The sequence below is a fragment of the Tenrec ecaudatus genome, assembly GCF_050624435.1.
Source record: "Tenrec ecaudatus isolate mTenEca1 chromosome 2 unlocalized genomic scaffold, mTenEca1.hap1 SUPER_2_unloc_16, whole genome shotgun sequence".
NCBI classification, from domain to species: domain Eukaryota; kingdom Metazoa; phylum Chordata; class Mammalia; order Afrosoricida; family Tenrecidae; genus Tenrec; species Tenrec ecaudatus.
The window spans coordinates 292,861-315,129 of record NW_027457576.1 but is presented as its reverse complement, the minus strand read 5'-3'; the positions used below and the strand labels follow the sequence as shown (position 1 = coordinate 315,129).

Below are 22,269 nucleotides of genomic sequence, written 5' to 3'. Positions count from 1 at the left end.
AAGAAAGATGCAAATATCTAGAATTTGAGATGAAAAGGGTGCCATCACAAAAGATCCAAATGAAATAAAAAGATACATGTAGAGCAAAAGAAGAATTAGAGGTCACCAAGAGACTTCCAACCAAGAAAGATTCTAAAGAAGTATGTATGTTGCCTTCACAGGAGAATGCTAGCAAGTATTCAGGGAAGAGCCATAACTAATTCTGTGCAGACTATTCCAAAATATAGAAACTGACAGCAAACTCCCACACGCATTCTATGAAATGAGCATAATCCTCAAAACCTGATCACGATCATTTAGAAAAAATGAAAACAGGAAGTAGATAAGAGTGTCCCTCATCAATATTCTTATTCAACATTGTACTACAATAAACATCTTAGCCAGACAGACAGCAAAAAAATTTTAAAATAAAAGGAATATAATTGGGCAAAAAATAGGTCAAGCTGTCACTATTTGCAGATAGTATGATTTTACATAGTGAGAGCCCCAAGGACTCCACAGAAAGATTGTTGGAAAGTACTAACGAATCTGTTAAAGTAATGGCATACAAGATTAATAAGCAGAAATCAATTTTAATATGCTATTGAAGAGCTCCAAAATAAAAACATCAAGAAAAAAAATAAAAAAAGAGAAAACAATATCATTTATAATATCCATACAAAAGATGAATACCTGGGAATAAACTTAACCAAAGAAACAAAAGACCTGTACAAAGGAAACTACAGAAAAATCAAAATGTGAATATTACTGAAAGCAATAAATCTATAGATAGAACACAATTCTGATCAAAATCATTTTCTTGGGGGCTCATACAGCTCTTATCACAATCTATGCATCCATCCATTGTGTCTAGCACATTTGTTCATTGTTGCCATCATCATTTTCAAAACAATTTCATTCTACTTGAGCCCTTGGCATGGGCTCCTCATTTTTCCCTCTTCCCTTCTTCACGAACTCTTAATAATTCATAAATTGTTATTAATTTTTCATGTCTTACACTGTCCGAGGTCTCTCTTTACCCTCTTTTCTACTGCCCATGCCCAAGGAGGGGTTACATTGTGATCAGTGCCCCCTCTTGTTACCACTACTCTCACAGCTGTCTACAAATGGGTTTGGGGTCTCCAGTCCACCCTCCCCCTCAATCACATCAATAAGGCTTTTTGTTCTGGGTCTTTGATGCCAGATACCTGATCCCTTCGACACCTCTTTATCACACAAGCTGGTGTGCTTCTTCCATGTGGGCTTTGTTGCTTCTTAGAGAGAGTCACTTGTTCATCTTCAAGCCTGTAAGACCCCAGAGTATATCTTTGCATTGCTGGACACCATCACCTTTCTTCATTACATTTGCTTATGCACCCATTTGTCTTCAGCAATTCTGGCGGGAAGGTTATCACAGAATGCCAGGTGACTAGAACAAAGTGTTATTGCGTTGAGGGAGTACTTGAGTAGAGGCCCACTTAATTGGACCTTTTGGACCTACTTTCTATCCAGCTCTTGGTAATCCAGGGTGTGTGCTACAGACTCGTGGACTTAATATTGTTCTTTGGAGGCACACAATATCTTTCATAGGCCACACCAGAAAGAATCCATGTGGAAGCTACATTCACTGGAGTTTGTAAACTGGGCTTTCATTCAAACTCATCAGGAGCCCTTTGATTTAAGACTGAAATTCATCAGTGTGAGAAGATGATGACTGCTATCCCAAGTTATGGAATTGGCAGTTATTGGACTTTGGTTTGACTCTCTGGCCTTCAGGGTGCCTAATGAATGGTGATCCAGGAATACCAAATATTTACTACTTTAATGCTCTTCTTATTTTGTTATGACATGTATTAGTCAGGTATGCATGTTGCTACCTTTTGGAATGAATTTTGTTGAAAGTTTTGTTCCAACATCAACCCTAATTATTTGTGTAAATAGTGTCCAGCCCAGCCTGTGTGATCACGAGGTGTCAATGGGATCAGGTATCAGGCATCAAAAAACAAAAAGTCCTTTCACTGTGATGAGTGGGAGTGCGAAATGGGGACACAAAACCCATCTATAGGCAACTGGACATACCCTTACAGAAGGGCCTTGGGGAGGAGACAAACCAGTCAGGGTATAGTATAGTAAAGATAAAACATACAGCTTTCCTCTAGTTCTTTAATGCTTCCTCCCTCCCACTATCATGATCCCAATTCTACCTTACAAATACGGGTAGACCAGAGGATGTACACTGGTACAGACAGGAACTAGAAACAGAGGCAATCCAGGACAGATGACCCTCTGAGGACTAGTAGTGAGAGTGGCGATACCGGGAGGGTGGAGGGAAGGTAGGGTAGAAAGGGGCAAGGGATTATAAAGATCTACATATAAACTCCTCCATGGGGGACAGACAACAGAAAAGTGGGTGAAGGGAGACGTTGGACAGTGTGAGATATGCCAAAATAATAATAATTTATAAATAATCAAGGGTTCGTGAGGGAGGGTGGGGGAAGGAGGGTGAAAATGAGGAGCTGATACCAAGGGCTCAAGTAGAAAGAAAATGTTTTGAAAATTATATGGCAACAAATGTACAAATGTGCTTGACACAATGTATGTATGGATGAATTGTAATAAGAGCTGTATGAGTCCCCCCAGAAAAGATTTTTTAATAAATTGTTCAGAAACTTGAATTTAATCTATATAAGTCAACAATTCGAGCATGAATTGATGTCTGAAACCAGCCTATACTTCTATATGCTTTTCTCAACCGTGTTTTAAATTCTGTATCATTAGCTAAATGAATAACACTATCGTTACCTTATGTCCCAGGAAGATGGTTTGAAAAGTTTTCGTTATCATAAAATGATAATGTTGTTTCTAAAGTGAACCAGAGACATATATAAACCACAGATATGTGAATGGATTTTGTGCTCCCATTTAAATCTAGCCCCAATCTAAGAACTATGCGTTCTTAGGATGTGGCCCTCTTTAATGCTTAAAGAAGTCACTAAAGATATAGGTGCTATAGAAAAAACAAAACAAAAGAGAATGAAAAAACAACAAACAAAGCCCAAGTAATATACTCATAAAAATTATATCTGTTTGTAATTAATAGATAAAAATTTTACTAGTACATTGCTTAGAACACATGGTAGATAAATGGAATCACAGAATGGAATTTTCCCACTTTTTGCAGTCCATTGTATATTCAATATTTGTAAGTCTTAACATTTACAAAAAGTACAAAACAAGGTGATCTATATTAAACATAATGCCTGTGCTATAAATTGTCATCACAAGGTAATTATTTTACTATTGATTCGAACATTTTCTTCATTCAATACTTTTATTGAAGTTCAAAGTATACATTCTTAAGACAATAAATACCTGGCTGTTTTTTCTTAGTATCACAGAGGTACCATCATCAACTTCAAATTCTCCATAGTCTCTTAGACACCGTACCTGAAAAGAAAATCAGATATTTTATCCAAATTACCTTTTAAAATATGCAGTGATCATAACATGAAGTGGGATTATATAAATGCCCGAACAGTAAAAGTACTGTATTTTATGTGTCTGTTTCCTCCTCTGTGTACTTAGGACCCTTACTATTCCCAGATATTTACTGTGGTCCTAAACCTAAAGATCTCAATTTCCTACGTCACCGGGAAGGGAAACATAAGCTTTGCAAATGTATACATGGATGGTATTACCAATAAGGAAACCAGGGATTTAGATAAAAGGAGACTACATAGTTGGACGTTTTCCTCTCAAACAATGCACTATATTAATCAGAAGGAATAAAAATGAGGGACATAACAGTGGCAAACAAGAAAGAAAAGAGCATTTTACCTCAACTAGATTGACCAGATCCTTCCCATAATCCATCAGGATAAAAGAACATACATCTAAAAACAAACTGTTTTTCTTTTTAACAATTTATTGGGGCTCATACAATTCTTATCACAGTTCATACATATACATACATCAATTGTATAAAGCACATCTGTAGAGTCTTTGCCCTAATCATATTTTTCTCTTTTCCTTTTTTACATTTTATTAGGGACTCATACAACTCTTATCACAATCCATACATATACATACATCAATTGTATAAAGCACATCCATACATTCCCTTGCCCCAATCATTCTCAAGGCATTTGCTCTCCACTTAAGCCCCTTGCATCAGGTCCTCTTTTTTATTTTTTCCCCCTCCCTCCCCTTTCCCCCCTCCCTCGTGTGCACTTGGTAATTTATACATCGTTATTTTGTCATATCTTGCCCTATCCGGAGTCTCCCTTACCCCCCTTCTCTGCTGTCCCTCTCCCAGGGAAGAGGTCACATGTGGATCCTTGTAATCAGTACCCCCTTTCCAACCCACTCACCCTCCACTCTCCCAGCATCGTCCCTCACACCCTTGGTCCTGAAGGTATCATCCACCTTGGATTCCCTGTACCTCCAGCCCTCATATGTACCAGTGTACAGCCTCTGCCCTATCCAGCCCTGCAAGGTAGAATTCGTATCATGGTAGTTGGGGGGAGGAAGCATCCAGGATCTGGAGGAAAGTTGTGTTCTTCATCGGTACTACCTCGCACCCTAATTAACCCATCTCCTCTCCTAAACCCCTCTATGAGGGGATCTCCATTGGCCGACACTTGGGCCTTGGGTCTCCACTCTGCACTTCCCCCTTCATTTAATATGGTATATATATACATATATACATATACATATATACATATACACACATGTACACATACATACACACATATCTTTTTTTTTTTGCATGATGCCTTATACCTGGTCCCTTGGCACCTCGCGATCGCACTGGCCGGTGTGCTTATTCCATGTGGGCTTTTTTGCTTCTGAGCTAGATGGCCGCTTTTTCACCTTCAAGCCTTTAAGACCCCAGACACTATCTCTTTTGATAGCCAGGCACCATCAGCTTTCTTCACCACATTTGCTTATGCACCCATTTGTCTTCAGCGATCCTATCATGGAGGTGTACAGTCAATGATATGATTTTTTGTTCTTTGATGCCTGGTAACTGATCCCTTCGGGACCACTCGATCACACAGGCTGGTGTGTTCTTCCATGTGGACTTTGTTGCTTCTGAGCTAGATGGCCGCTTGTTTATCTTCAAGCCTTTAAGACCCCAGTCACTATCTCTTTTGATAACCGGGCACCATCAGCTTTCTTCACCATATTTACTTGTTCACCCACTTTGGCTCCAGACGTTGTGTCGGGAGAGTGAGCATCATAGAGTTCCAATCTAATAAAAGGAGATATTCATGCATTGAGGGAGTGAACAAACTGTTTTTCAAAGGAAATCAAGTCTTCCAATCTCTTGTTTCTCAGGAATACTTAAAAATACATTTAAAAGATTCAGTTTCATGCTCTTTCATTTTGCTTACACAGTAACTTAGCAATCAATTAATTTTCATTTAGTATTTTAAAAATAAAACAAAATTTATGGAAGATGGAATGTTAGATTACATTAAGATGCTTGAAATTAAAGTGCCAACATCCAATCATTTTTGACCTATAAAATATAAGCTTAATATAGTTCAGCTCACACATCACTATTACCTTAAAACTGTGAATCAAAGTTTGTTGCAGAGAGGGCACTATAAGTATTTCCATACTCCTGTCCCTCTATAGCAGTGTTTCCCAAAGTGGGGATACTGCAATGATCCAGGAGGAGTATAAAGCAGATAGCTACACTTTATCCTGGAGTATAGGCTATTGTATAAAAGTTTTTAATTTTACACACACACACACAAACACACACACACACACACACACACACATAGTGAATGAAGGGGTAAGTGCAGCGTGGAGACTCAAAGCCCATTTGTCGGCCACTGGAGATCCCCTCATAGAGGGGTTTAGGAGAGGAGATGGGTCAGTCAGGGTGCGATGCAGTACCGATGAAGAACACAGCTTTCTCCCAGATCCTGGATGCTTCCTCCCCCAACTACCATGATCCGAATTCTACCTTGCAGGACTGGATAGGGCAGAGGTTGTACACTGGTGCATATGGGAGCTGGAGGCACAGGGAATCCAGGGTGGATGATAACTTCAGGACCATTGGTATGAGGGGCAATGCTGGGAGAGTGGAGGGTGAGTGGGTTGGAAAGGGGGAACTGATTACAAGGATCCACATGTGACCTCCTCTCTGGGAGACAGACGGCAGAGAAGGGTGGGGGGGGGGGTAAAGGAGACTCCGGATAGGGAAAGATATGACAAAATAACAATGTATAAATTACCAAGGGCACATGAGGGAGGGGAGAAAAAAAAGAGGACCTGATGCAAAGTTAAAGTGAAGAGCAAATGCTTTGAGAGTGATTAGGGCAAAGAATGTAGGGATGTGCTTTATACAATTGATGTATGTATATGTGTGGATTGTGATAAGAGTTGTATGAGCCACTAATGAAATGTAAAAAAAGAAAGAAAAAAAAAAAAGAACACAGCTTTCCCCCGGATCCGGGATGCTTCCTCCCCCCAACTACCATGATCCTAATTCTACACTGGTGCATATGGGAGCTGAAAGCACAGGGAATCCAGGGTGGATGATAACTTCAGGACCAATGGTATGAGGGGCAATGCTGGGAGAGTGGAGGGTGAGTGGGTTGGAAAGGGGGAACTGATTACAAGGATCGACATGTGACCTCCTCTCTGGGAGACGGACGGCAGAGAAGGGTGGGGGGCGGGGGGTAAGGGAGACTCCGGATAGGGAAAGATATGACAAAATAACAATCTATAAATTATCAAGGGCTCATGAGGGAGGGGGGGCAAGGGAGGGAGGGGGGAAAAAAGAGGACCTAATGCAAAGGGCTTAAGTGGAGAGCAAATGCTTTCAAAATGATTAGGGCAAAGAATGTAGGAATGTGCTTTACACAATTGATGTATGTATATGTGTGGATTGTGATAATAATTGTATGAGCCCCTAATAAAATGTAAAAAAAATGATTAGGGCAAAGAATGTACAGATGTGCTTTATACAATTGATGTACGTATATATATGGATTGTGATAAGAGTTCTATGAGCCCCTAATAAAACAATTAGGAAAAAAAAACAGGCCCAAAGAACAAAAGAAAACTGGGTTAGCAATATATATATACATAAATTAAAATATCTATAAAGAGATTCTATCACCGCCCTCTAGTTGATTCTAACTCACAATGACCCTATATTGGTTTTCCAAGGCTGTAAATCCTTACAGAAACTAAGAGTCTCATCTTTCCCCTGAGCAACAGTTGGTAAATTTGAACCGTAAGAACCTCAGAACCCTGGTGGTACAGCAGTTAATCACTGGGTTGCAATCTGCATGGTCGACAGTTCAAAACTACCAGTACCAGTAGGAGAAAGCCTGGGCTTTCTACTCAGAAACCCATAGGGGATCCCTAGGAATCAGCATTGACTCCATACCAGAGAGTTTGGTTCTGGAACCTTATGGTTAGCAGTCCAATCAATGCCTATCCTACAATGCCAGCAGGGATCCTAAGAAAGAGATGAAGAGATGTAGTCAATGAATAAGGCCCATCTAGCAATCATCTCTTATGCATTGTATTATCAATTCTAGCCTATATGGCTATGGTTAAAATCCCATTTTGGAGGGATGGTTATGTGGAAAAGCCATCTCAGAAGCAGGAACACAGAGAAATGCTGGACCATCAAGGTGTAAGAGGCCCTAGTGGGACATACTTGAGATCTTTGTCTGAAGTGGTAGAGACTGAGATGGAGGCATCAAAGGCTGCATCACAGAGACCATGGGACAGAACAGAGGGACTAGGCCAAGACCAGAGCTGAGGCAAGGCGTCCATGACATAAAACAGAGGAGCAATACTGAGACTATGATACTTTGAGGCAGAGCAGTGGGCTGCCTTTCTGGCCCAAAGAGGCAAAGGGACTATGTGACTGAGAGGCTAAGGACTAAAGACTGACATGACTGCTGGATGACAGGAGAGGTACACTTACTGTTTCCTGATGCTGACTTGTGGTAACTAGTTACCTTCCTTAATAAGCCCACTAAATTGTGAATATTGTCTGTGAGTTCTGTGAGGCCAACTGGGACCGATAATTGAACCCGACAGAAAGGCAGTGTGTGAGGGAGGAGTGGGTGGTGTCAGAATAGATATTGAAGGATGAAGGATGGAGGCATGTCTGAACTCTGCCTCATGGAAACAGTGAAGCCAGAGAAAGTCAAATACGGCCCTCTGATATGTCTTCCTACATTTAAAGAAGCCAATCCAATTACTAGCACTAACAAATAAGAGAAACAACGTTACTGGATAACTCAACAGGATATTTGAGTTGGCAGAAGAACAGAACAGCTTATTGAGTCTGAGGAACAAAAGTAAAGAAACATGATCCCAAGGAACACCATCAAGCAAATCAATGCAAATATTATGGAAGTCCCAGAAGAGGGCAAAGGGTAACTAAATAAAACTTAATAGACAACAGCAGAACATTACCAAAACTTGACAAAGGACAAGAATGTACATATCAATGACACTTAAGAATTTCCAAATCAGAAGAAAGCCTGAGAGATCCACACCAAAATATCTTATCATCAAACTCTTTAAAAAAAAGATAAAATCTTGACAATATCAAATAAAATGAAGTACCAATTTACATATATAGAAACCCTGGAAACCAGGAGGTAATAGAGTCACATATTTAAAATAATGAAAGAAATGAACAGCCATCCAAGATTCCTATAGCCAGCAAAACTTTCCTTTATAAATGAGGATAAAATTCAAGAAAACAAATAAAACCTGAGGGAATGTTGAGACATTCCTTTAGATTGAAATACAAGGAGAGTAGATTGCAAGATGAAGCAATATAGAGAAAAAGGTGTTAGGTTCCTGGATTCAGGTACCTGAAAGAATTCACACAGCAGAAGCAGGTTTGTAATCCAAGTGATTTTTATGGGGAAAAGGGAAGTTTCAGGTATTACAGCCTCAAAAAATACACATTGTTTTAAGAAAGCATACAAGGATCCGCAGAACTGCACATGGGTTCACTGCTGAATGGGGAAAAAACACATAGAAAGAACAGGAACACGTAACCCAGCACGTGGAACCAGGAAATCCCAGGGGCCAAAAGGGCTCCCACCCCCCACTTGTGGAGAATGCTGGAATGGAAGGAAGTCAAGGCAGGGTCTTTATTCCCTCCTCTCCACAACGGCTGGGGGAAGCATGGTTGAAGGTATTGGTTGGTTCCACTGGCTTGAGTTTAGGCCCACCTGTGTGAGGTAATGTAACTGAGCCTAATCTGTGTGCCCTGGTGGACCTCCCCTCGGGGCGGAGGGAGCTCTTGTCTGAGCATGCTCAGTTTGATTGTTCTAAAATTTAATGGATGCCTGATTTCTTCCAATCCTTTTGCTTTAGCCTTATGCAGTTAGTGCGGAGACAACCCCCTTGTGGTGCTTATGTAATCTGATGTCAATTTGGGACTTGAGAGGATTAAGAGTGAAGTGGTGGAGTCTAGTTGGTCAATCAGGATAGCCAGTGAGGCCTCTGTGTGGGCATTGCCTTCGCCTGAGAATTCTGGGAACTCCAGTATTTCCTCCTTAAACAGGAGACGCTTCTCTCTCTCAGCTCACTTCCTTGGAGATGCTCTACTGGCAAGACACATGGCACTACGTCCTGGTAGCTGGGAAAGCCACACGGACCTACCCTGATGCAACAGACCTCTGGAGCCAGAGAAGCTACATAGAGAAGAACCCTGCCAGCGCTGAGATGTTTACAATGCTACTGGATCCAAAAACTTTCTACTCGCTGGTTCAAGATCGTCCTGCAATCGGAGTCATTGCATGTTTCGTGAGTCTGACGAGGCCTTTACAGATTGGTATCAGACATATGGGCTAATATTGGGCTCACGGACTTGACCTGGACTGGGCTGGGACGTTTTCGCAATATTCAGTTGTTCTTCTATATAAACCTCTTTCTTATAAACATGAGTTTCTATGAATTTGTTTCTCTTGTCTACCCAGACTAACACTCCCCCTTTATGGCCCCTATTCTGGCTACCTAACATATTTAGCCAACACCTAAGTTGAATGCAAACATTTTTCTTTGGTCTTCTTTATTCAATATTCAAAAGTATACAAAAGAGGATAATAAAGATGGTTCAAAATCCAAAAATTAACTAAGCGCCAAAGTACGTGGTACTACTGGAAGAAATGAGGAGCAAAGAGAGGATAACCCACTTAACAAGTAACAAAATGACAACTATATGACAGGGACTTCAAGTGTGTGCAAATATGGAATTTAAAAACTGAAAAAAATCCCAGAAACATTTGAAGCTCCTTGGTAAGTACTTCCTTAGTGGTAGTAACTTTCAATATGAAAGTATTAAAATGTCCAGTGTAAAAGCAGAGACCTTGTGATATGCATATGATACAACTTTGCTTATGGAAAGCTAAGAGGATTCAACACATTAATGAAGAACTGAGACTAAAGCTTTCTGTAGGGATTATGGCTCGATGGAAAAAAAAAGCCTCATGCTCGGGCCAATAAACACAATGATAAAAAGAGAAAAAAATAAATTGACACGGATTTCATTTATTTCAATGCATAATCAACATTCATGGAATTAGTGAAGAAATCAAGCCATGAGATAAATGCTGCAAAAGACTTCTTTAAAGTGTTAAAGAGCAGCAGAGTCAGCAAAATGACTGTCAGACAACAAACTCGGACAACTCTCAGCAATTATAGAGAAGGTCCACTAGGAGCGATATCCTAAACTTCATGGAAGAGAATCTCAATATGAAGTACATCCAAGCTTCTTAAACTGAGAGAGCAGTAGCAACTACTAACAGATTCCCCTCTTTGTTATAGGCTGTCCACACGCTGGGGAAGCGTCCCTCCTGCCTGGCATAGCCAATTTTTTCTGGTCCCTGAGCTAACCCAGCTGACCAAGCCTCTTGGCTTGCTGTCCTCTGGTGAAGAACAGCTTTGCAGAGTCAGCTTGGTGCAGACAGTCACTAGCCAAGCTTAACTTTTGCTTTGTTCTACAGTTCCACCAGCCCTTGCTCAACATTCCTCACCTTGCCACCCCCAAGCAGGAAATGTGTTAGCAAAACAACACAATTAGGGGGCAAGGGGGAAAGAGAAGCCTAGCACTTCCCGCACCAATCTCAAAGTAGACTTGAGAGGTTTAATTTAACCCCCCCCCCCATTGGGTGAGAAATCCACACACCTGGCCTCTAGACCTGGCAGGAACCCCATCTTATCCCTCAAGGGGTGGAGTCAAGGGACAGAGTTTTTGTGGGTTTTGAACTGCGGACCATGCTGATCGCAACCCAATGTGTAACCACTGTACCACCAGGGGTCCTTTTATCTCAGTAAAACTATGAAAACTAGTCCTCGGTTTATCTGACCCCAGCCATGCTATTTTTTAATCACCTAATATGTATATGAAAGGTGAACAATGAATAAGACAGAGGTGAATTGATAACTATGAATTATGATATCGCAGAAAAGCACTGACAAAACATCAACAGCCAGAAGAGCAAACAAAGCTATGCTGGAAGAGCTACAGCGGGAGTGCCCCTTAAAGAGGCCGACTCCGTGTATATGTCATCTGGATGGCAAGTCCCTGGATGGTCAAAAAGAGGAAGCCTCTCAGTGGTACACATTGACACCATGACTGCAATAATGGGCTCAAACAGCAATGTTTGAGAAGAGGGTGCGGGGCAAGGCAGTGTTTCATTCTGTTGTACATCTAGTTACTATGAATAGGACTTGGTGGCACCTAACAAAACTATATTCATATCTCCTTCTTACATAATAGGAGCATAATCCACACATTCAATAAAATCCATTCTCAAGAGGTAAAACTTACTTCAATATATAAGCTTTGGGGAGGCTTCATATCCTGTGTTATGTCCAAACCTTCATTTCCTCCCAATGACCTCATGTAAGTAGCAAGGGACTTCTTATAACAATTGAACCATTCTATCTGAAAACAGAAAAATGGTCTTTTTACCAAGTGACAAAGAAAACAAGCTTGCCAACATTGTGTAATCGTGACTTCAAACAGCACATACGCCCATGTAGATCATGAGTGTGGCATTCCTGTATTTATATAGCGAACATTAATGGTTGTCTTCTACGAGTCAGGAACTGTCTGTGCACTTAGGATGGAGCATTCAACCAAAACAGACAAAATTCTTGTTATCACATAGCTTACAAACCAGTAGACCTAAGCACAGATCTAAAAAAACCATTCAACCAGAAACAACACTACGAAAAACACATGATTCAGTTATGGTCGCTTTAAATACTGCACGGACTCTTTTTATAAGAATGGAACAACATGCTTGAGCAGACAATGCAAATGTCCCCAAAGAGAAGGAAGGACAAGCAAAATGAGGAGTGCACACAATAGAAGATAGTGAGGCTTACTTTGGAATTCAGTTCTAAGTTGTATCTGACAAGGGTAAACCTTTATCACATGTAAAGTGGCGCAAGAGGTCACATTATTTTACGACTGCATTTGTAGGAAAGTCAGTCATCGGAATTCTATAAATGTAAAAAAGTAGATTAAGAGTTGCCAAAGGGCTGGGGGAAGGAAATAATAATAAAAGGCATTTGTTATTTTTTAAAGTCTATTATGGTTAGGGTGAAAGTTTACAGAGAAAACTCATGTTTTATACAATAATTTATATATATTTTGTTTTGTGACATTAGTTGCAATCTCCTCAGAATCTTATTTATGTATAATTACAGAAAGGTAGGCAAAACAAAGATGTACAGGTTAATGACATTATTAAGAAACAGCCTGGTCAAGGAGTAACACATCCTCAGCCCCAAAATGGGGACTTATCATTTTGTTCCATTCTGAAAATTTTACATTATCACCCAAGAATGCATCCCTAAAACACTAGTTTAGTGCTGTTCATTATTTGTACTTTAAATAGATCCACACAGTATTTATTATTTTGTGACAAATTTCTTTCACTAAACATATTTTGGATTTCTGAAATTCTACTTTAAAGTGATGAAGAGCAAGGATGTCACACTTTGAGGACTGAGCAATGCCATGGGATTTTCCATTGACCTTAGCCATGGGATTTTCCATTGCCTCATAAGCATATGAAAGTTGGACAACAATTAATAAAGACCAAAGAATAGATGCCTTTGAATTAGCATGTAGGCAAAGAGCACCGAAAGTACCATGGACTGCTAACTGAACAAACAAATCTGTCTCGGAAGATCACAGCCAGACTGATCCTTAGAGATGAGTATGGCAAGACTTGTCTCACAAGTTTTGGGCATGTTTTCAGGAGACCAGTCCTTAGAAAACGACACAATACTTGGTACAGTGCAAAGTCAGTGGGAAAAACAAAAACAACTCAAGGAGATGAATTGATACGGTAACTCAACAATGGGTTCAAACATAACAATTGTGAGGATGCAGAGTCCAGTAGTACTTCATGCTGATCTAGACAGGGCCACTATGAGGCGGAACTGACGAGAAGGCACCCACCACTACTATGTTGGTTAGTATTGGGTTATGTGTTGGCTAAAGCCAAGGTCAACAGTTTGACTCAACCAGTTACACCTAGGGAGAAAGGGGATTTCTGCTCCTATAAAGAAATACAGCTTCAGAAACCTAAAGAGCCAGTTCTACTTTGCTCATCCTTAAGGATTGTTAAAAGTCAATGGCAGTGGGTGTTTTACACAATTAATGTATGTATGTATGGATTGTGATAATAGTTGTATGAGCCCCAATAAAATGATTTTTAAAAAAGAAATTATGACATAAGATTATCTCTCTCTAAAGTGTCTTGGAGTCTCTAACTTGTAAACTACTATTTGTCTACCTTCATGGAAAAAAATAATACACTAATCTTTGTTAAAGATGGCATCACCTATCCCTTATCGGTGAGTTCAAAGTGAAATGTTCACATATAGAAACTGAATTTCGGTTTATGCTCTGAGAAGGAAAAGGCAGAGGCAGTGATTCTCTCCATAGACTAGACCTTGTAGAGACTCTATTAACACCGAATTTGGACCCCAGCTATAAGGGATTTCCATTGAACTCAAGGTCAAAATGAAGTCTAAAGTATGGAAATCTAATCTCAAGACTAACATTATAATTCTTAATTATAATTTTCTGGTTCGAAAATCAGCATCTTGAAGTCTTACTTGTGTGCCTTGTCATGACTACCTTGTACTAAACTAAAAAAGTTTATGCACGACAAGTTCATGTATTTATGTTTAAAATAAAATCCTCATCTATTGGTTACTTAAATTTTAAGATAAAATCCTACAAGAACTATTACTCTTAAACACTCTATGTTTTTAAAAAAATACTATAGCTATTGTTATTAGAGAAAGAACATGTTCTGTTCATTTCACCATAATAAAGAGGCACCCCTCAAGTCCACTTAATGTAAGATTCCGGCACAAAGACCATGGAAAAAGAACCTGAAAAATTAACTGGTAACGTAATTATTTAGTAGTTCCCTCAAGAAGCTGAGGTACTTTGTTTCTTTCTCCAGAACATGAACAGAATAAAAATAAAGCATGGAAATGTACTTAGCAATTCAAGATCAGAGGAGGCAATGGTATTAGAGATTAAAACCTGAGCAGACTGCGGATGACAGTGGAAGCCCAAACTCCATTTGCACAGTTCCCACACAGATTAAGCCTCCAGTGAATCTCCTTAGACCATGAACAAAGAATGGAAATAGTCTTGTTATACACTGAGTGCATTGGAAAGTAGATTAACACAGATAATTTTTAACGTTATTGTTTTTCTCTCTTTTGGTCCCTTTTAAATTTGTTCTAGTTTTTATATTTTCTTTTGGATTGAGGGCTGTTTTTTTGCATATGATTTTCTTTCTTTTTTTTTGGAGTTTTCAGTGGTTTATTGAGCATTCAATATTTTGCCATGATGACTTAGGATAGTTAGGTGTTTTTTTTTTATTTTGTGTTTTACATTTTATTAGGGGCTCATACAACTCTTATCACAATCCATACGCATATGATTTTCTTTAAATAAAATCTAGGATAGGACTTAGTTACTGTGAAGACTATAAATGGATTCAGTTTCTTTGGGTTAGGACAGGGCAGGCTGGGGCAAATGGTGAGTTTAAGACTGAAGAAAATGTTCTAAAATTGATGGAGATCATAACTGCACAGCTCTTTTTAATATATTTAAACCACTGGGTTGTGTGGTATATGAATTATGTCAATTAAACTCAAGTTAAATTTTTTAAATGCAGTTAGCAAGTAAATTGTTTATAAAACTCATGGCAAATTTACTGAATACATGCCGTGGCAATTACATTATATCCTGTCAGCCTGTCAATAAAATTGCAGCTTGATGACCTCATTTTGAGGCATGACAGAAATAAGTAGCTCAATGGAGATCAAACCCAGTCTCTCTGCCTTCCTTTTCTGCGCTGAGACAGTCAGAGAGCTGGAGGAGACCCGTGCCAACACTGAAATGCATACACTGCCACTGGATCCACAAGACCTTCTACCCACTGGCCTGCGATATTCCTGCATTTGGCATCATTACATATACTGTGAATCTAAAGAGGAATTTATCGACTAGTACCGAACATATAGGCTAATATCGGACTTATGAACTTGATCTGAACTGGGCTGAGATGTTTTCTCAATATATAATTGCTCTTTTATATAAAGTTCTTATACACATGAGTGTATGACTGTTCCTCTAGTCAACCCAGACTAACACTTTCTTTCATAAGTGATATACTATACCAAACTCACACAATAACAGCATTGATCACATTCCGTTCTATGCTATGTTCCAAATGGGCAGCCTTAATCATCCTGTAACAACCCTGTTAATACAGCAGTTCTCAACCTGTGGGTTACGACCTCTTTTGGGGTCAAAGGACCCTTTCACAGGAGTCACTTAAGACCATTGGAAAACATGTATTTCCAATGGTCTTAGGAACCAAGTCACTGCTCCTCTATCCATCTCCAGGAGGGTCTGCCCACATACGTGTACGCAGCGTAAGGACATAATCAGACAACCCCATCACATTCAACTTGTACAAATAAAGGTGGATGTGACAGGGTTGGCACCACAATGTGTTTATGTGGACAAGTCACACATGCGTAGAGAGCAGCTGCTGTGTTAAAAGCAGCTACTGTGTTAAAAGCAGCGACAGTGTTAAAAGCAGCAGTATTGGTGGTAAATGACACTTCATGAATTATTATTTCTGGGTAAAATCATAAACTACTGCAAAAAATCGATATCTGTACCATGGGAACTTTATCTGGATGCTGATTGGTCTTTTTATATTCAGCTGTGGTTGATGTGAATACTGCTCCTTGTGATAGTAACAGGTATGTAAAAACACAACATAGAGAATGTTAAATCATAGGAAATTTTAATAAACTGTATTGACTAAATTGTGCCATGTATCATCTTTAGTACTATTTTTTTTTAAATAAGAAATTTAAACAAGGCGCTTGACTTGAAGGGAAAACTATCTAGGCTTCATTGAGAGTAATTTACGCCTACTTAAAGACAGATTGCCCTACATGTAATAGCTACATACAAAAATGTTATAAAACTGTCCTTGGTTTTACAATGATAAATGAAAAACATAAAAATTCTTCAATCGAACAAGGCATGCAAGGATTTTTTTCATGTCATTTTTTTTGTTTTTGTTAAACAGTGAGAGCAAAATAACCTACTGAAATACAAAGAGAGAAGCTGAATGAGCAAGCCACTGATGGAGAAGGGGAGCTTTCACAGAACCAGTGTTTTCCCCATCCCATCTCCACCTGATGTTGATCAAAACATACCATTGGTGATTTAGTAAACGAATAAATAAACAAAGGGAAAAATTTAATATGCTTGTGTACATGCACCAGTTACTTTGTGTACAATAAAGGAATGAGGAAGGGGAAATGAAATAAAGAGAAAACTATACTGTAGTTGTCAGGAGGTGGTGGAATCAAACTGTGGTTTTCTAATCGAGAATGGATTCTTGGTCGGCTGGAAGAGAGTTCTGGAGGAAAGGAGCAGGCTCCCTTAGAAGATGCCTCCTGTCTGCTGCTGGAACACATCAATTGTATCTTCATCCTCCATTTCCAACTGTGCAGGTGTGTCTGTTTCATTGATTGGCTGTCTGTCGAATCAAATCAGATCTGACTCATTGACAAACCCTGTTCACAATAGGCTTCCATTAGCTTACTAAGTGGGTGTGCCTCTGAATCTTAATCTGCACCACAGAACCATCCTGCCCTACCACCTTCAAGTTAATCTGATCATTGTTCTCAGTCTTGACTCCTCCCTTGAGTTTTTTGTTGGCCAGGGTGAATGCTGAAGTCTTCTCAAAAGAGGTACCAGGTCCGCACCAAACGAGCACACAGGCAGCTGCAGGAACAGCAGGAGGAGGTGGCAGTGGTGGAGGAGGGAGAGCCATCTTTTGTATTATTAAAGCTATGGTTATATATTATTTTCATTAGCCAACCATCCCATGACAATGGATCATGTAGAAGAACGTTAAGAAAAGATAGTGAGGATTTTTTATGGTATGGTTTTACTTCAATGACAGCAGGAACTGAGAAACTACAATGTCTTACTTGTTGTGAAGTTCTATTAGTTGAATCTATGAAGCTGAACAAACTAATATGCCATTTTGATAGCAAATATCCGAGCTTTGCTGGCAAGGATACCAACTATTTTAAAAGCAAAGCTGATGATAAACTCAAGAAAGCCAGACTTGACACTGGTGGCAAGTACCACAAACAAAACGTAGCAGTCATTGAAGTTTCATATTTGGTGGCACTCAGAATCACCAGCGCTATGAAACCCTACACCATTGCTGAGGATTCACTGTTGCCAGGGGCCAGTAAATTGTTCGAGTTATGATCAGAGATGAATTTGTTACAAAATTGAGCGCAATTTTCTTATCAAATGACACTGCCTGCAGAAGAATAGCAGACAAGGCTGCTGATATTCTTGATCAGATAATCCAGGAAAGTAAATCTGCTCCACTTCCAATATTTAGCATCCAGCGTGATGAATCTACAGACGTTGCAAACTGTTCACAGTTACTGTTTACCTGAGGCATATTAATGATGGCGACTTTAAATATGAGTTTCTTTTTTTGCAAACCTCTTAAAATGGCAACTACTACACGTGATGTATTTGATAGTTGGTTCATTCTGAAAGAGCATAAGATCTCTTGGGAAAAGGTTTGTGGTGTTTGCAGATGATGCTCCACTATGCTAGGATGTCAATCTGAATTTCAACGTTTGGTACTGAGTCACCGAAAGTCACCGGAACTCACTGTATAACTCCTCAGAAAATATTAGCAACAAATACACGGCCAAAAGAGTTACAAGAAGTAATGAGAAGCATCATAAATTCTGTCAATTTTGTAAAGGCGAGCACTTTAAACAGTCTACTGCTTTCGCAACTGAAGTGAGGCGGTTGTCCAGAGGAAAAGTTTTAAAAGGTGTTTTTGAGCATGGTGATGAACTCAAAACGTTTTTTATCAGAAAACATGACCGCAGTTCAAAGCATTTTGCAGCGATAAAAGTGAGATACAGAAAATAGTTTGATTGCCATCTTTGCCATCTTGAATGAGTTACAATTTATTACTGCAAGGACAAAATGCAACATGCCTTGATTTATCTGAAAATATCTGATCATTCCAAAGGAAACATCAGCTTTGGGGGAAAAAATTGGATGAAAATAAAATTTACCAAAAAAATAATAAAAAGAAAATAAAATTTACATGCCTACCCTATCTGTTTTCTTTGAAGAACATGACACTGAACCAGACAAAAGGATTACAATTTCTGTGAAAGAACACTTGCATATGCTTGCAGATGAAATTTCATCGTACTTTCCAAATCTACCCGACACCTCATTTGCACTTGCCAGAAGTCCATTTACAGTCAAAGTTGAAGATGTTCCTGAGATAGCACAAGAGACGTTTATTGAACTAACAGCGATGCAGCGAGAACTGATTTCTCTACAATGCCAGTTACAAAATTCTGGATCAAGTGTTTGCAGTCAGGTCCTGTTCTGTCGGAGACTGTGTTGCACCTTTTTCTTCCATTTCCAACAACTTATCTTTGTGAAACAGGGTTTTCCAGCTTGTTTGTTATCAAGTCTAAATAAAGAAGTAGATTTGTTGTGGAAGATGATCTTGTGCTCTTGCAAAGACTGTCTGGAGAATTTCTGATCTAGTGAGAAAGAAACTATCTCAACCTTCTGGCTTTTTACGCACACTGTCGCAAAATGTAGCAATGTAGTTCACTATTGTTATATTAAGACTGTTACTCATGCTACACCATGCTTCAAGACAAAATTTCATTTATTTATAATTAGAAATCAGTATTTCACAAGATATAATTACCTATTTTTGTGATTAATCACTATGCTTTAAATATGTTCAATTTGTAAACTAAAAATATATCCTACATATCAGATGTTTACATTATAATTCACAACAGTAGCAAAATTACAGTTATGAAGTAGCAACAAAAATGATTTTAAGATTGGGGATCACCACAACATGAGGAACTCTATTCAAGGGTCGTGGCATTAGGAAGGTTGAGAACCAAGGCTGTAGTAGGACACACTATGACCCCATTTTGTAAATAAAGGAGTGAACACAGAGCAATGAGGTTACTTGCCCAAGATTAGAAAGCAGTGTCAGGAGTTGAAACCAAGTGTTCTGACTCTAATGTTCTATCTTGAAATACTGGTCTAGCACCCTACCTTCAGTGACAAATACTCATCTTATTCTGAATATTTATTCATGCTGACTAGAAAACTACATATCTCCTAAGAATAATGTCGGCTTTTCAACTCCACTGATGAATCACTAATAAATAAAAGAAACTCCTTTTTTCATTGTTTGTCAGTTTTCCCTGTAGCACTAGAATTAGTTACTACTACTCCCTTCCAGGAGGGTACCCCAGTGGCAGTTGCTACATTTGTCACTATTAATGGAAAGGTTGGCAATTTGAATCCACTTAGCTACTCTGTAAGAGAAAAATATGGCAGTTGGTTTCCATAAAGATTGATAGTGTATATGGATTATGTGCCAAATAAGACAGTTCAAAACAAAAATAATGTATAGCCTTATAAACCTCTGAGGCAGTTTTAGTCACAATCGACTTGAGAGTAATGAGTTTGGTTTTATACTTCCCATGCCTATCGCAGTAAGTACTAACTGCTTAAAAAACGCTGAAAACTTATTGCTGAAAAGGTGATCAAATCATGGATCAAATGATAGCAACTCAAAAGATTAGCTAGGAATCTTGGAGTAGTAAGTTTATGCTAGTGAGGAATAACTCAGAAAAGTATGGTAAGAATGGTTGCTTAATTCAAAAAGTATGTGTCAATAAATTATATATACAAACTGCTGAGTTAGTAGTTTATATTTACCTCTACACATTCTCACAAACAAAATATAGAAAATTTACAGAAAACAGAGAAATACCAGTAAACATCATTGTAGAAAAAAAAAAGCCAGGATCTCAGTATTTTCCCAAAATCATTAACTTGAAAAAGTGCTAACTTACTTCTTCAGCAGACATGTGAAATCGTAAAACATTAGGCAACACACTGCCATATTCCCACCTAAGTGCACGAATCCGCAGTAACCGGTCATACCTAGGACATTGAGAGAGTATTAGCATACAAACAAGCAGGAAATCAGACATTGTTCTATCAGTAAGGACTCAAGGATCTTATCAACTAAACTGTCATTTGTGGATTTTTTTTTTTTTAAGATTCTGATGCAAATAGATCTACTCTAAGAAGACATCTTTGGGACTACCAGAAATCGGGAATAGGAACTGGGCTGATGCCCCTAGCACTGTTCATTGTCGTAACTGTGATGGTGACACAGCAGTAATGTGGAAAAAGATCAGAAAGGCCCTTATTTCTTAGACATGTATCCTAAAGTATATAGTGGTAAAATGTTATCTGATGTTTAGTACTTAGTTTTAAGTAGCCTAACATACATATGTCATAAATTATGGAAAATGTATTGTTAAATTTATAAGACAACTCCAGGAGCTTCACTATATTATTCTCTCTGCTTTCAAGAATAGTGCAATCTTTTACAATACAAATTTTAAACTGGAAAAACGAAATTAAAATGCTTACATTAAATCAAACTTAAAAGAAATAACTCACTGCCACATGGAGTTGTTTGACTCATACTGACACTGTAAGGACAGGATAGAAGCGCACCAGTGAGTTTCCGAGATTGTAACTCTTTTTTAAGAGTAGAAAGCCTCATCTTTTCCCCGCAGAACAGCTGGTGGTTTTGAAATGCTGTTTCTGGTTAACAGTCCAGCGCATAAACACTGAAAACACTCTCACTTCCATCAAGCCAATGCTGACTCATAGCAAACCCCTGTGGGTTTCCGAGATTGTAATTATTTACAGGAATAGAAACACGGCCTTTTCCCCTCGGAACTACTAGTGGTTTTGAACTGTGGACCATGTAGATCACAGCCCAACAAGTAACCATGCTACCAGGGCTCCATGCATAACCACAGAGATAAATAAATCTGAGATCTGTTGCTATCAACCAGAAACTTAATTGAGAAACCCCATGGAAAACTCTTCTTTGTTTCCTGCTACTACAAGTAAAATCACAGCAGCTTACAAGTACGCAATAGTGCAGCGTCGATTTCTTAACAAAGAACAGTGCCGAAATTTGATGGTTGGTATCAAATTGCTTCTTCCGTCTGATTTTGCTTCATTACTAGGAAGAGAATTAAAGAGAAAATGGATAAATACACTGCAGAACAACAAAAATTTTTAAGTTTTATTGACATGTAACAATTCACATCAAACAATTCAATAGTTATTAAGAATTATACAAAAAACTGTACAATTACCACTACAATCAATTTTAGAACATTTTCTTATTTCTTGTACTCATTGTTATTAGCTTCCTGTTTCCCACCAACCACCCCTACAATCCCCACAAGAAACCATTAAATCCAGTTCCTGGCACTACAGAACCAAAAAAATTAATTTTTCCATGATATTTTTCAAAGGACTGATACACGTACACATTTTTACCTATTTGTACGTAACAGTTTACCTAAGCAAATTGTGCTGCTTCTACTTCAGAACTTTTATTTACACATTACAAGATTAAAGTAAGAAAAAGCCAAGTTAACTAACTTGTCAATGCAATGATACTATAATAATTTAATCTCCTTTAACCATTTGGTATTGTACAGTTTTGCACACTGATTGCTTTCTATTATTTCAAAAGACAAGTGTCCTATTTGTTCACTGAGGTAAGAGAAAAC

The 22,269-nt window shown here is 38.8% G+C and overlaps 1 long non-coding RNA gene across 1 annotated transcript; it reads right to left on the bottom strand.

Annotated features, from left to right (window-relative positions):
- Positions 1 to 3,354: 3,354 nt before the first annotated feature.
- Positions 3,355 to 21,695, bottom strand: LOC142435851 (uncharacterized). Its single transcript, XR_012781614.1, has 4 exons — positions 21,612 to 21,695; positions 20,515 to 20,605; positions 11,816 to 11,932; positions 3,355 to 3,426 (listed from the first exon to the last, which is right to left on the bottom strand). It is a non-coding gene; the product is annotated as an uncharacterized LOC142435851 (long non-coding RNA).
- Between the last annotated feature and the right edge of the window lie 574 nt (positions 21,696 to 22,269).